The sequence below is a fragment of the Acomys russatus genome, chromosome 27, assembly GCF_903995435.1.
Source record: "Acomys russatus chromosome 27, mAcoRus1.1, whole genome shotgun sequence".
NCBI classification, from domain to species: Eukaryota; Metazoa; Chordata; class Mammalia; order Rodentia; family Muridae; genus Acomys; species Acomys russatus.
In genome coordinates this window covers 51,553,864-51,568,220 of record NC_067163.1, presented here as the reverse complement: position 1 = coordinate 51,568,220, position 14,357 = coordinate 51,553,864, and the positions used below count along the sequence as shown (strand labels likewise).

Below are 14,357 nucleotides of genomic sequence, written 5' to 3'. Positions count from 1 at the left end.
TTTTATTTTGCTGTTCTCCCATGCATCTCTCATTTAGAGTGCCAATAGGATGCCTTCCCCTCTGTCCCAGTTTCCTGGTAATTGAAGGCTTTTGTGGGACATGCCCCTTGGGCTAGTATGCAGATATAAGTGAGTATATACCATTTGATTCTTTCTGCTTCTGGGTTAACTCACTCATTATGATCATTTCTAGCTCAATCCATTTATCCACAAATTCAGGAATTCCTTGTTTTTAATAGCTGAGTAGTATTCCATAGTGTATATGTACCACAGTTTCTTTGTCCATTCTTCTACTGAGGGACACTTAGGCTGTTTCCATGTTCTGGCTATTATGAATAAGGCTGCTATGAACATGGTTAAGCAAATTTTCTTGTTGTGTGCTGGAGCCTCTTCTGGGTATATTCCAAGGAGTGGAATAGCTGGGTCTTGAGGGAGCCCTATTCCCATTTTTCTGAGATAGCACCAGATAGATTCCAAGTGGCTGTACTCGTTTGCATTCCCACCAGCAATGAAGGGAGTGTTCCTCTCTCCCACATCCTCGCCAGCATGTGGTGTCGCTTGAATTTTTGATCTTAGCCATTCTGATGTGTGTAAGATGAATCTCAGCGTTGTTTTTGATTGCATTTCCCTGATGACTAAGGAGGTTGGAGCATTTCTTTAAGTGTTTTCTCAGCATTTGATACTCCTCTGTTGAGAATTCTCTGTTTAGTTCCAAGCCCCATTGCTCAATTGGGTTATTCAGTTTGGTGGTGTTTAATTTCTTGAGGTCTTTATATATTTTGGATATTAGACCTTTGTCAGATGTAGGGTTGGTGAAGATGTTTTCCCAGTCTGTAGGCTGTTGCTTTGTTCTCTTGACAGTGTCTCCTGCCTTACAGAAGCTTCTCATTGGCAGATATTTTAAAGAGACATAGAACCTATTAATTTCTGAAATACTGTTGTATTTTTTAAATTTTGAACTGTGTTACCATATACAATTAACATAACATCTTGAGAATAAGGTGCAAAGGACTGAATGGAATGTATGATTTTCTAGTAAGCAGAGGTCAACTGTAATCACTGGGTCTTTGTCAACAGAATAAATGCTAGACTTCTCAGAGAAGAGAAAACCTCAGGTGAGGAAATGTATATATTGTCTTGTAGGGAAGGTCTATGTGATTTCTTGAAAGGGGTTTGATGTGCTCATGTGGGAGTGCCACTCACGAGCAGGCAGTTCTGGGAGGTGTAAGATCAGTCCATAAGCATGAGTCTTCAGAGCAAACCAATAAGCAGCATTCCTCCACAGTGTCTGCATCAATTCCTGCATCCAAAATTTATCTTCTGATTGAGTTTCAGCATTGGCTTCCAACAGTGATGGACTGTGGTCTCAAAGTATAAGCCAAAAAAATTCAGTCTCAAGTTGTTTTGTTTATGTTCTTTATCAAAGCAATAGAAAGCAAACTAAGATGTGACCACCTTCTCTGTGTCAGAATGTGTCAATGTCTGTTTGATGTCTGAAAAGATTTATAGTTTATCATTTACCAAGTGTGACACTGGTTTTTATTTGTTGTGCATTCCTGAGTGGACTGCATACAGTTTCCAGGCCCGGTCACCTCTCACACTTCTATATTCCTGCAGGAGAACTAGGAAGGGGTATGTACACTGCACTGTGTGCTCTGGATATGTGGTGTGTGGATCAAATTTGGATTTTCAAACATTTGTTGCGAGTACATTTCCCACTGAGCTACATTCCCAACTGAAGTAACCTGGTCAATCAGATGGATGTTCTTGACCTTGGAAAGATGTGGAAAGAACACACTTTAGGGAATAACATTCTTTAAAGCAAGGAGGAACAAACACATGAGGTGGTAATGATAAATGGTAGGATGTAAATTATTACCCAAAAGAGGTTGGGTAACATTCTTAGGTTTGATGGCATGAGGTTGGAGATGACTGTGCAGTGTAAATGTTTTGACACATTCACTACACTCATAAGCTTTCTCTTGAACATAAATGCTTTCTTGTTCTTAGAGATGACCCTCCTGTGAAAATGCTTTCTACATCAATTACATTCATAGTGTTTCCCTCCAATATGGATTCTTTCATGATTTTGAAGAAGAATGTGACCTGCAAAGGCTTTACCATGTTGATTACATTCATGAAATAGTTCATGCCCTTGAAGAGCAGTATGAAATATAATGGCTGTGCCACATTAATATTCATAGGGTTTCTCTTCAGTATGAAGTTTTCATGACTTTCAAGGCTATTGTGATGAGCAAAAGGTTTGTCCCATTAATCACTTTCATATGGTTTCTCTTTACCATACATTCTTTCATGTGTTTGAAGGATACTGTGATGTGAAAAAGCTTCAGCACATTCACTTATTTCATTGGATTTCTTTCCTGTGTGACTTCTTATATGCCTACGAAGTTGTCTGTGATGTGCAAAGGCTTTACAACATTGACTGCATTCATAGGGTTTCTCTCCAGTATGATTTTTTTCATGAATTTGAAGACTGCTGTTATATGAAAAGGCTTTACCACATTGACTGCATTCATAGGGTTTCTCTCCACTATGAATTCTTTCGTGATATAGAAGACTAGTCTGATAGGCAAAGACTTTACCACATTGACCACATCCATAGGGTTTCTCTCCAGTATGAACTCTTTCATGACTTTTAAGACTACTGTGACATACAAAGGCTATACCACATTGGCTACATTCATAGGGCTTCTCTCCAGTATGTTTCTTTTGATGATATTGAAGACTATAGTAATGTGTAAAGGCTTGACCACATTGATTACATTCATAGGGTTTCTCTCCAGTATGAATTCTTTTATGACGCCGAAGACTATAGAGATATGCAAAGGCTTTACCACATTGACTACATTCATAGGGTTTCTTTCCATTATGAATTCTTACATGTCTTCGAAGTTTACTGACACGTGCAAAGACTTTACCACATTGACTACATTCATAGAGTTTGTGTGCCGTATGAATTTTTTCATGCCTTTGAAGACGACTGAGACATGCAAAGGCTTTACCACATTGAATACATCCGTAGGATGTCCCTCCAATATGAACTTTTTCATGAGCTATAAGATTACAGAGATTTGCAAAGACTTTTCCACATTCACTACATTCATAGGGTTTCTCTCCAGTATGCATTCTTTCATGATTTTTAAGAGTATTGTGGTATGCAAAGGCTTTACCACATTGACTACATCCATAGGGTTTCTCTCCAGTATGAATTCTTTCATGCCTTTGAAGCTTACTGTGACATGGAAAGGCTTTACCACATTGATTGCATTCATAGCGTTTCTCTGTCTTATGAATTATTTCTTGCCTTTGAAGATGACTGAGATCTGTACTACAATGAATATATTCATAGGGTTTTTCTCCAGTATGCTGTCTTTCATGATTTTTAAGCGTACTGTGCCATAGAAAGGATTTACCATATTGATTACATTCATAGGGTTTTTCTCCAGTAGGAATTCTTTCATAATTTTGAAGACTAGTGTTATGTACAAAGTCTTTATCACATTGAGTACATTCACATGGTTTATTTCCAGTATGACTTATTTCATGCCTGTAAAGATAAATTGCAAGTGTATGAATTTTACCACATTGATGATATGGATGAGTTTTTTTTTTTTATCTGCATGATTTAATTTTACAATTTGGTATAATTGTAGAAAGGAATCAGATCTTAAAGTTTTTGTCACCCTTTGTTTTACTCATAAGCTATCTGCTCATTTTGGGTTATTTTCTGTGTTTGAAAATACCTATGAATAGAGCCTTTAGGACAAAGTTCACATTTATAGCATCCCTTTTTAAGATGGCAAGTGTAGAAATTTTACCATTGATGATATAGATGAGTTTTTTTTTAACTGCATGATTTAATTTTACAACTTGTTCTAATTGTAGAAAGGAATCAGATCTTAAAGTTTTGTCACCCTATCTGCTCACTTTGGGCTATTTTCTGTGTTTGAAATACCTATGAATAACAGAGCCTTTAGTACACAGCTCATCTTTGTAGCATCCATTGTCTAGGTGGGTTTTTTTCACATCTCTGATGAGAACTGTTAGAACTCAGGGCTTTACCACAGTGATTTCATTCAATACATTTTCCTGTAATGCCCTGACTCACCCTACATTTGCAAAGTGAACCAGGACAAATAAAAGAATATCTGTATTCTTTCTAGTCACAGGGCCTTTTTTGCTTGGTGGTTTGTGAACATATATCCAATGAAGTTGGAAACTCAATTAATTGTACAGATTTTATATAACATTCACAGAGACTCTCAAAAGGAGATTTCCTCATACCCCCTAATCATTCTGGGAGAAAGAGAGGTCCTGTGATTCTTCCCATATTCCTTATGCTCTTGTGACTTGTAGCCAATGTGACCTATAATATATGTATGAAAGTAAGAATACCAAGTAAATGCTATCCACACTGCAGTAATACAGTTTGTTGTTTTGCTCATGGTAGATATATAATAGAAAGATTAAGGTTTCTTCACAATAATATTCTTGATGCTCATAAACTGCTCACTAAACTTTAGTAAGTCATTCCAAGTATATGAGTAACATGGGACTTACTACCAGCTATTTGCCTATTAGAAAGTTTTGTACATACATTTATTATCTAATTTATTTGTATATCTATTGCAGTACTAGGGTAGCATAAAACTAAAGTTTCAAGTGATGAAGATTAAAATGGTGATAGCTGTCAAAGCATTGCTTCCTTGTCTTGTCTCTTAAGGAAACACCTTGTAAACATGGATAAGCTACTTGACACTGAGGTACATTGTACTGTATAATTTACTAATAACCAGTGTACTTAAAGCTCTGCTTATTTACACTGTTGCTTTTCCTGAAACTTCCAGGATACATTCAAATGGCTTCAAAGGTACATCTGTATCAGCTGGCACATGAAACTCACCTTCCATGTATTCGAGAATTTTGAAAATGTTCTTCGATATTGTGGTCTTCCCATTTATAACCTAAAATATATTACCAAGAAATAAATATTATTGACAGTTACTCAAAATGTAAGTTACTATCCTCAGTGAACCTTAGAATTATGCCTTATATCTCTACCACATTCTGCTTCTTTCACAAACAAAATTACAGAAGAGCATCAAAAACCAAGAGAAACTTTCTCCCATATTTTAAAAAGTGAAAGAAAATTCAGTCTTACCTATGGCAGTAAGGTTCCTGTAGGTCTCCTGCATCACTTCTTTGTAGAGACTCTTCTGGGAAGGAGTCAACAAAGCCCATTCCTCCAGAGTGAGGTTTATGTGAACATCTTCATAGGTCACCACATCCTAAAATATCCAATAGACGTGTACAACAGATAGTTTAAAACAGACAACATTGTGAACGTGCACTTCTTTGACAAGAAATGTATATAATTCTCATGCTTTCCAAACTTATTTATGACACCCAAGTTCTAATGTAATCACAAAGTAACTTTAGGACAAAGCTGAAGAGGAGGGTTGTACACATCATTTCTAAGTATTTGTGTAGGATATAGCCTTGGGATAGAAATGCCTATAAATAGATACACAGATAGAAAAAAAGAAAAACAAACAAACAAAACCAAGCCTACCATAGTAAGTACTCTTCAGACAATTTGTATGAAGTTTACTAAGTAAAAAAAATCAACTCAAAGGAAACAAACAAACAAACAAAAAACATAGGCACGCAGGATATATTGGTGCATGCACTTAACCTCAGCACTCTAGAGTCAGGGGCATATGAACTCCATTGAGTTGGAGGCCAGCCAGATCTGTGGAATGCATTCAAGGACAACCTGAGGTATATCTTAAAGCTTTGTCTTCACTCACCACCCCTAAAAGCACCCAAACAATCAAGCAGCAAAATAAACAAAAAAGATAAGACAAAAACTCTGAGGGTCTCCTCACTGCAGTTCTTTAGAAAAAAACTTACGCGTTTCCTCCAGTTCTTCATATGTCTCCCAGAAATGTGAATTGTCAGTTTAACATGTGAGACTAATAAGATCTTACAAAGGGGGATGCATATACAAACAGCTTGTGATGAACAGATGAAAATGTAAGCAATGTGTGTGTGTGTGTGTGTGTGTGTGTGTGTGTGTGTATGTGTGTGTGTATGTGTGTGTGTATGTGTGTGTGTGTATGTGTGTGTGTGTGTGTGTGTGTGTGTATGTGTGTGTGTGTATGTGTGTGTGTATGTGTGTGTGTGTATGTGTGTGTGTATGTGTGTGTGTGTATGTGTGTGTGTATGTGTGTGTGTATGTGTGTGTGTGTATGTGTGTGTGTGTATGTGTGTGTGTGTATGTGTGTGTGTGTATGTGTGTGTGTGTATGTGTGTGTGTGTAGTGTGTGGTGTATGTGTGTGTGATGTAGTGGTGTGTGTATGTGTGTGTGTATGTGTGTGTGGTAGTGTGGTGTCTGTGTGTGTGTATGTGTGTGGGTGTATGCTTGTGTGTGTCTGTGGTGTGTTACATTATATTATATATATATATATAATATCATTTAATATATCATTAAATACAACAGGAGAGGAAAGGACAGAAGACATGGGCCGATATTAAGAATATTTCCTACTATTCTAAAGGAGAAGAGTTCAACTGACAGTACTTATATGGGGGCACACAACTATCAATTAGTCTGTGTTTGGAGATTCTGAGGCTGTCTTCTGACTATTCCAAGCACCAGACAGAGAACATCCATTCTTACATTCAAAAGACTCAGATTTAATTTTTAAAGTTTCTGTGTTATTTATTTATGTAATAACGGGTTAAAGGGTAACTGCTGTATTGAGTCATACGATTATTACATTTTTAATTATTATTTTTATTTTTACTTTGTTTACTTAATATTTGTTGCCTCATTTCTTTCCACTTCTTGGTCCAAACCTCTCTTCCTCCCCCTTGTCCCCTCCCACCCTCCTCATGTCCTCAGAAAGGGGAAGACCTCCTCCCCTTCATCTGCCCTCAGCCTATCAAGTCTCATCTGGACTGCCTGTATCCTCTTCCTCTGTGCCCTAGCAAGGACACCCCACCAGGGGGAACTGATTAAAAAGGCAGCACTGGAGCTCATCTCAGAAGTAGCCCTGCTCCCCATATTATGGGACCCACAAGGGAACTGTGCAGAGGGTCTAGCTCCTCAACTATACATGGTCCTTGGTTGGTGCCTCAGTCTCTGAAGCACCACCTCCTCCACCTGGATTTGTTGGCACCATTAGTCTCCTTGTGGAGTTCCAGTGCCCTCCAGGTCCTTCTATGTCCCTACTCTTCCATAAAACACCCACCCTGTGCTCCACCCTGGCTGTGACTCTCAGCATCTGCTTGGATCTTCTGCTGGGTGGAGTCTTTCAGAGGACCTCTACGGTAGGCTCCTGTCCTCTTCCGTTTCTTCCATGCCTTCCAGTGTATATTTTACTTGCCCTCCTGAATAAGAATTGAGCATTCTCTCCAGGCTCCTCCTTGTTCTTCAGTTTCTTTATGTCTACATATTGTAGTGTGGTTATCCTATATCACGTGGCTAATGTCCGCTTATAATTGAGTATATACCATGGCGTCTTTATGGGTCTGGGTTACCTCACTCAGGATGATTATTTCTAGCTCCATCCATTTGCCAGAAATTTTCACATTCTTTTTGTTTTTAATAGCTGAGTAGTATTCCAGCGTGTAAATGTACCACAGTTTCTTTGTCACTTCTTCTGTTGAGGGACAGATTTTGGAATAAATCTAGAGGTCCCTCAACTGAAGAACAGATTAAAAGAAAAGATGTGGTACATTTTCACAATGGAATAGTACTCAGCTTTTTAAAACAAAGAAATTATAATCATTTTTAATAAATCAAAACATATGAGAGATAAAAAGAATGTCATGCATCTTCAATCCAATGACGTAGGAGGCTCAGGCAGTATTAATACCATGAATAGATATCATCCTCAGAAATAGAATGATATCTTCTGGTGAAAGTTCAAGAAGCAGGTGAAACTCAAGACAACAGCAAATGCTTGTCACCTACAAAAACCTGCATTCAAGGTACATCTTCCAAAAATATAAAAATAAAAAGCCAGGCATGTGTTCTCACAGCTTTAATCCCAAAACTTGGGAGGCAAAATCAAGACAGGTCAAGGACAACTGAGTCTCCAGAGCTAATTGTAAGACAGCCAAATTACACAGAGAAATTTGTCTTCAGAAACAAAACAAAACAAAAATAAAAAGTAAAAAAAAAAAAAAAAAAAAAAAAAAAAAAAAGGGCTGGCAAATGGTTTCACAGTAAAAAGCAAATGGTTCTAATCTACCTTATGTTATTTAGCAATAGTCTATACTGGAGGTGAGGACATGGCAGCACAAAATAGATGCAGGCTTGTCATTTAAAATCACACAAAAATAGGCACCATGAACTGGGCATAAGGTGAGGCTATAAACACTCAACTCCTTTCCTTAATGCTTAACTTCATCCAGAAATCTTTGCCTACTCAAGACTCAATTAGCACCCCAAAGGAGACCACTAATAAAAGACAAGTGTTCAAATACATGATTCTGGGAGTTTTTTCACTCAATCTACTACTATGACCAAAGAACCTGTAGGCTTCTGATCATTCCAAGATGAAAATGTGTTTAACTTCATAGATCCTCATGGTCTATACCAGCCCATTACTTTTCAAATGTCCAAACTCTCTTATGAAAATCAAAGCAATCTCTTGACAGTGACATCTTGTAGAATCTGGTTGTCTCTGGTATGGCTGGTGGTCCCTGTGGGGCTCTGGGTTCTAGGAATGCACGTAGGTGTGTGGCCCAGCAGAGGGAACTTGCAGGGGGAGTGGTGTAGCTCACAGCTGCTGTGTTTTGCTTGCAGCCTGGTTAAAGAAGGGTGCTGGCACATAGAAATCTCACCTGTCTTCCCCAGGTGGCTGCCAAGGGCCAGCAGGGATCAGTGTGCTGGACCAGGAATTGGGTGCACAGGGAATGGGGTGTAGAAAGTATTTTGACTATAAAAAGTATCTATTTTTCTTATGATAAAGGAAACACATCAGGTTTTTAAAGAAACAGCGAATAATTTGTATTGCACAACTAAAGCAACTTGCTTTGCTCTAATTGCTCTATAAGTCATAAGCACAACCAAAACATGTGTATCCACACTTTCATGTGTATGGTTGTATATAAGTATGTACACTTATGGATATACATATGGATATATGTATTCTATTCATATACACAGGACACACAAGAGAAGATGGTGCCAGTTCACTTCCATCTAGAGTTGCAGGTAATTATAAGATTTCTGATTGTAGTGTGGAGATTAGAACTCAGGTACTCTCAAAAATAATAAGTGCTGAGTAACTTGCACAACCCCCATTATATTTTTTATGCAATAATCTAAGTGTCTTTTATAAATTAATAACAATAACAAACCTGACAAAATAAAGAAGTAAATAGCTGATCCTTGGGGATATTTTATTATTATCACCATTACTAAACTATTGGGTATGGTCAATTTATCATATAAATGAATTATAATACAAAGAAAATTGCCAATGATTTACTAAAGGAAAGCTGATTTCAAACCCACATGGAAACTTATGCTAACTGATTGCTAAATAAGATTATTAAAAACTAGTACACATTGACACCATTGACACAATATGATTTCTATTGTTACTACAGAATTACGACAATAAAGACTGTGTAGAATATTTGTGAAAGAATGGAGACAGAAAGTAATGAACAAAAGCACAAATAGACAAATTTTAATCAAAATCCAAAAAAAAAAATTTCCAGACTGGAAAAATAGAATCTTGACCAATACTACCCAATTTCCAGTGATTCTGTGTATGGAAATTAAACAGAGGTTGCCCAACAGGTTGTTGACCACTCTGACTCTCCTGTGTCTGCCTAACCAGAGGCCATACCTAACAAAAGTCTAAATAGGCCACTTTTCCTAGACCCAGTACCCCTCCCCTCCTCAACAACACATCCTAGTCCTCAAGTTGAGTGGGCTTAAGCACAAGACACACTGGCCATACAAGTCCAACATAGTTGGACACAACATGTTGAATCAGAGGCTGCACAGGCCTGAAGAACTCCTGCCCCAAGTTGGGTGAAGACCCTCTGTTCAACCATAGATCACATAGTTCAGAAGACCAGAGATGAAACAGAAACCAAGCAACATAACATTATTCCAAAAGAGACAAATCCCAAAATCAGCAACTAAGTGAGTAATCACCCCAAATGCAGATGCCAAAACACCAGTATATGAATACAACAGGAAAGAGCCAGGTCAGTAATGCACCAACAGCAGAATTACATGAAAAGACCTCAAAACCAACTTTATGAAGATCATAGAGATCCTTAAAGAACTGAATAAACCACTTAAAGACACCAAGAAAAGAACAAACAAAAAAATTGGAGTAATTCCCTTATAGAGAGCAAAAATGAAACAAATAGTTGAATGAAAGAAATAAATATGTAAGGACCAGAAAAGGGAAATAGAAACAATAGGAAAGCACAAACTGTGGGGATTACAGAAGCAGGCAATCTAGACACATGAACAAGAATAGATGCAAGCATCACCAAGAGCATCAAAGAGACAAGAGAATTTCATGTGGTAAGAGAGTATGGGAAAAATAGGTATATTGGTCAAAGAAAATGACAAATCTAAAAAGATTGTCACGACAAACCATACAGAATATCTGGGACATCATGAAAAGTCTTAACCTATGAATAATAGAAACACAGGAAGAATAGCAGCTTATTGGATAGAAAATATTTTGTAGAAAAGATTACTACACCCAGGAAAAGGGTACATCATGAAAGATGGAGAATATAAGATATTTCAAAATATCATCAAATTTCAACAGTATTTATCTATAAATCCAGTCCTACATAAAATGTCAGAAGAAAAATTCCATACCAAGGAAGTTAACTATGCCCATGAAAACACAGGTCATTTCATAGCAGCAAAACCTAAATAAGGGAAACACACACACACACACTCTCTCTCTCTCTCTTACCAAAAACATCAACAAGAAACAGGAATTAACATACACTGATTGTTGACATCTCTAAACATCAATGGCCTCAATTCCCAAAAAAAGACTCAGACAAACAGAGAGTGTGAAAACACTTCCTGCCCTTCTGCTACATGCAGGAAACACACCAGAACATCAAAGACAGACATTACCTCAGAGCCACAGGTTTCAAAAAGATTTTCCAACCAAATGGACCTAAGTAAGCATCAAGCTGGTGCAGTCAAATCAATATCTAACAAAATAGACTTTAAATCAAAATTAATTGAAAGAGAGTGGAAAGGACATATCATATTAATCAAAGGAAAAATACATGAAATTGACATCTCAGTTCTGAACATTGCCACAAAGTTCAAGGACATGCACATTAGTTAACAAAAGGTCACCAAGAAGAGACTTGATACCCTATGAGCATATACAGGGGGAGGAGGTCCCCCTCAGTCACAGTCATAGGGGAGGGGAGTAAGGGGAAAATGGGGGGGGAGGGAGGAATGGGAGGACACAAGGGATGGCATAAACATTGAGATGTAACAAGAATAAATTAATAAAAAAAAAAGAAACTACAAAAAAAAAAAAAACCAACAACAACAACAACAAAGCCACACTAGACCTTATGTCACAAACCATAGATCAAACTCCACACACTGAAGTGCGATACTTCAGGATTCCACTCTCACTAAACAACAGATCATATACACAAATACTGGTGCTAACATGTTACAAACCAAATGGCCCTAACAGATATCCATAGAATACTGCACCCAAACACAAAAGAATATACCTTCTTCTCAGCATCGTGGAACTTTACTCCAAATTTAAAACACATGCAATCACTTAGCTCGTCTCAAAGACACGGGAAAACTGAAATAACTGCCGGTATCCTACTAGTCCACCAAGATTAAAGCTGGACTTCAACAACAACAAAAGAACAAAAAGCCTACAACTCATGCAAACTGAACAACTCTCTTCTTAATGACTATTGGGACAAGACTGAAACAAAGAAAGAAATTAAAGACTTCCTGGAATTCAATAAAAATGATTGCACACAAAAATTCACTTATAGGACCCAATGAAAGCAGTAGTAACAGCACTTACAAGAACTACAGAACAAAAAGAGGAAAGCACAACAGGAGGAGACTGCAAGAAATAATCAAATTTAGGGCTGAAATAAATGAAATAGGAACAAAAAGATCATTATAAGTAATTATGGAAACAAAGCCTTGAGTCTTTGAAGAAAAAAAAAATCAAGGACAAAGTCTTATTCAAACTTACTAAAAAGTAGAGGGAGAATATCCAAAAGAACAAAATCAAAACTGAAAAGAAGGACATAAAAAAGGACACTGAGGACTTTCTCACGTACTCTGGTGCCTCACATTTGACCATGTCCCCTGGAGGGGGAGACCTGGTAGCACTCAGAGGAAGGACAGCAAGTAGCCAAGAAGAGACTTGATACCCTATGAGAATATATAGGGGGACGTAATCCCCCTCAGGAACAGTCATAGGGGAGGGGAATAATGGGAAAATGGGGTGGGGGAGGAATGGGAGGATACAAGGGATGGGATAAACATTGAGATGTAACAAGAATAAATTAATAAAATAAAAAAAAATAAAATAAAATCTATAAAAAAAAAGAGGAAATCCAAAGAATAATCAGATAATACTTTAAAAACTTTTATATCATAAAATTGAAAAATTCAAAAGAAATGAATGGTATTGTCAAAAGATATCATTTACCCCCAAAACAATTTAAATAGAGCTATAGCATCTAAGAAGCAGTAATTAAATTTCTCCAAACACACCACTGAGCAAAAATGAAAAAACAAACAAACAAAAAACAACAAAACAAAGCAAAACAAAATACCCAGGTCCAGATGGTTTAGTGCACAGAGAAGCTAAGAGGCCAAGAGACACTGTCCAGGTCACCACACAGAGGGAACAACAGTCTGTTTCACATTCCATTCCAGTACCTGGAACTCTGCCAGCTCAACTGCCTGTTACCCCTGACCTGAGTACAGTAGCTCTCACATTCACCACGGTATGGCTGCTGGTCTCCCTCACAGCTTCCTTCTGCTAGTGCATATGGTTGTTAGGCCTTCCCAGAATCTCTCCTAAACTAGAGCCACCCACTGGGCCACAGGACAGTAGCACATCCCCTACTGGATGAGCAGGGATCAAATGACTAGGACAGCACAGCCTTCCTAGCACAGCCACTTTATTCTATGGTCAGAAAAGACTCTAGTCTGAATGTTTTTTATTTTAGTAGAAGTTCTTTCAGTCTCTAAAAGCACTTCCTGTTCATCTCCGAGGACACAGGGTCCCTTGTATGCACGTGCCATTTCATACACAATATCTAGAGGAGCCATTTCATGGCTTCCCCGCTGGAAAGTCCTGCAGCAAATCTTGGGTCAAATTCTAACAGTAACAATAATAAAAGCAAAGAGGTAATAAAATTTAATCCAAGGAGGAGTATGTTGGAGGAAAGAAAAATAATTTGAAAATGATACAATATAAATTTCAAAAAAATAATTTAAAGTTGAAACCTGTGGTATGGGCCCATGTGCTCCAGGGACTAGCAATCTGTAAAACAGCACACAAAGAAGATTGCTCCCACCTTTTCTCTCAGGCTGTCCATCTTCAGCCAGAAAAATAACAGTCCTGTTAGGCATGGCCAGATCAGTTTGGTCAGCTCTTCTTTTATGGTGAGGAAGTCTAAATACTATAATTTGGTTTTTAGAAACAACTTTAGTTTTTAATCAGATTCCTGATTGCCTGGTCTGTGGACCAAAGAAACAGACAGAGAATAATGTCTTCCTGGCACTGAGCACTGGGCAGCAGAAGCAGGATTAGGTGTTCAAAGCAATTTCCAATTTCACAGTGTGAAGGAAATATGCGCTATAGGAGACATTGATATAAGCACACACATACACATGCACAAAAATCAATCCTACTTGAGAAAAATAAAATTAATGGCCAAGAAACACTGAAAGTAGAAACAGATTAAAGCAGTGATGTTTTTAAAGAAAATAAAATTGTAAATATGATACCAATAATTGACTTTTTAAAAATGTAAAGTAATTTTAAAAGTCCTTAGCTGTATTGGGTAGAAAAGAGAAGGCCTTTCCTTAGTACAGGGAATTCCATTAAGAGGTTACCAAATGGCCTTGGCCCTATGCACAATGTGAGCTGCTGATATGTGGAACCTGTGACACACAGGCACAGCCAGTGAGTGGGCTGCGTCTCGAACCTCTGAGTTGACCTAACTCTGTCAAGTAGGATTGCACGTATGTGGATAGGAGCGGTTCCTAATTGGAAAATCAGTATTCATTGGCTCAAGCTAACTTCCCCAA

General features: G+C 37.7%; 1 pseudogene; it reads right to left on the bottom strand.

The window, feature by feature from the left end:
* Positions 1 to 14,357, bottom strand: part of LOC127210131 (zinc finger protein 431-like) — a 97,715-nt pseudogene that overhangs the window by 39,312 nt on the left and 44,046 nt on the right.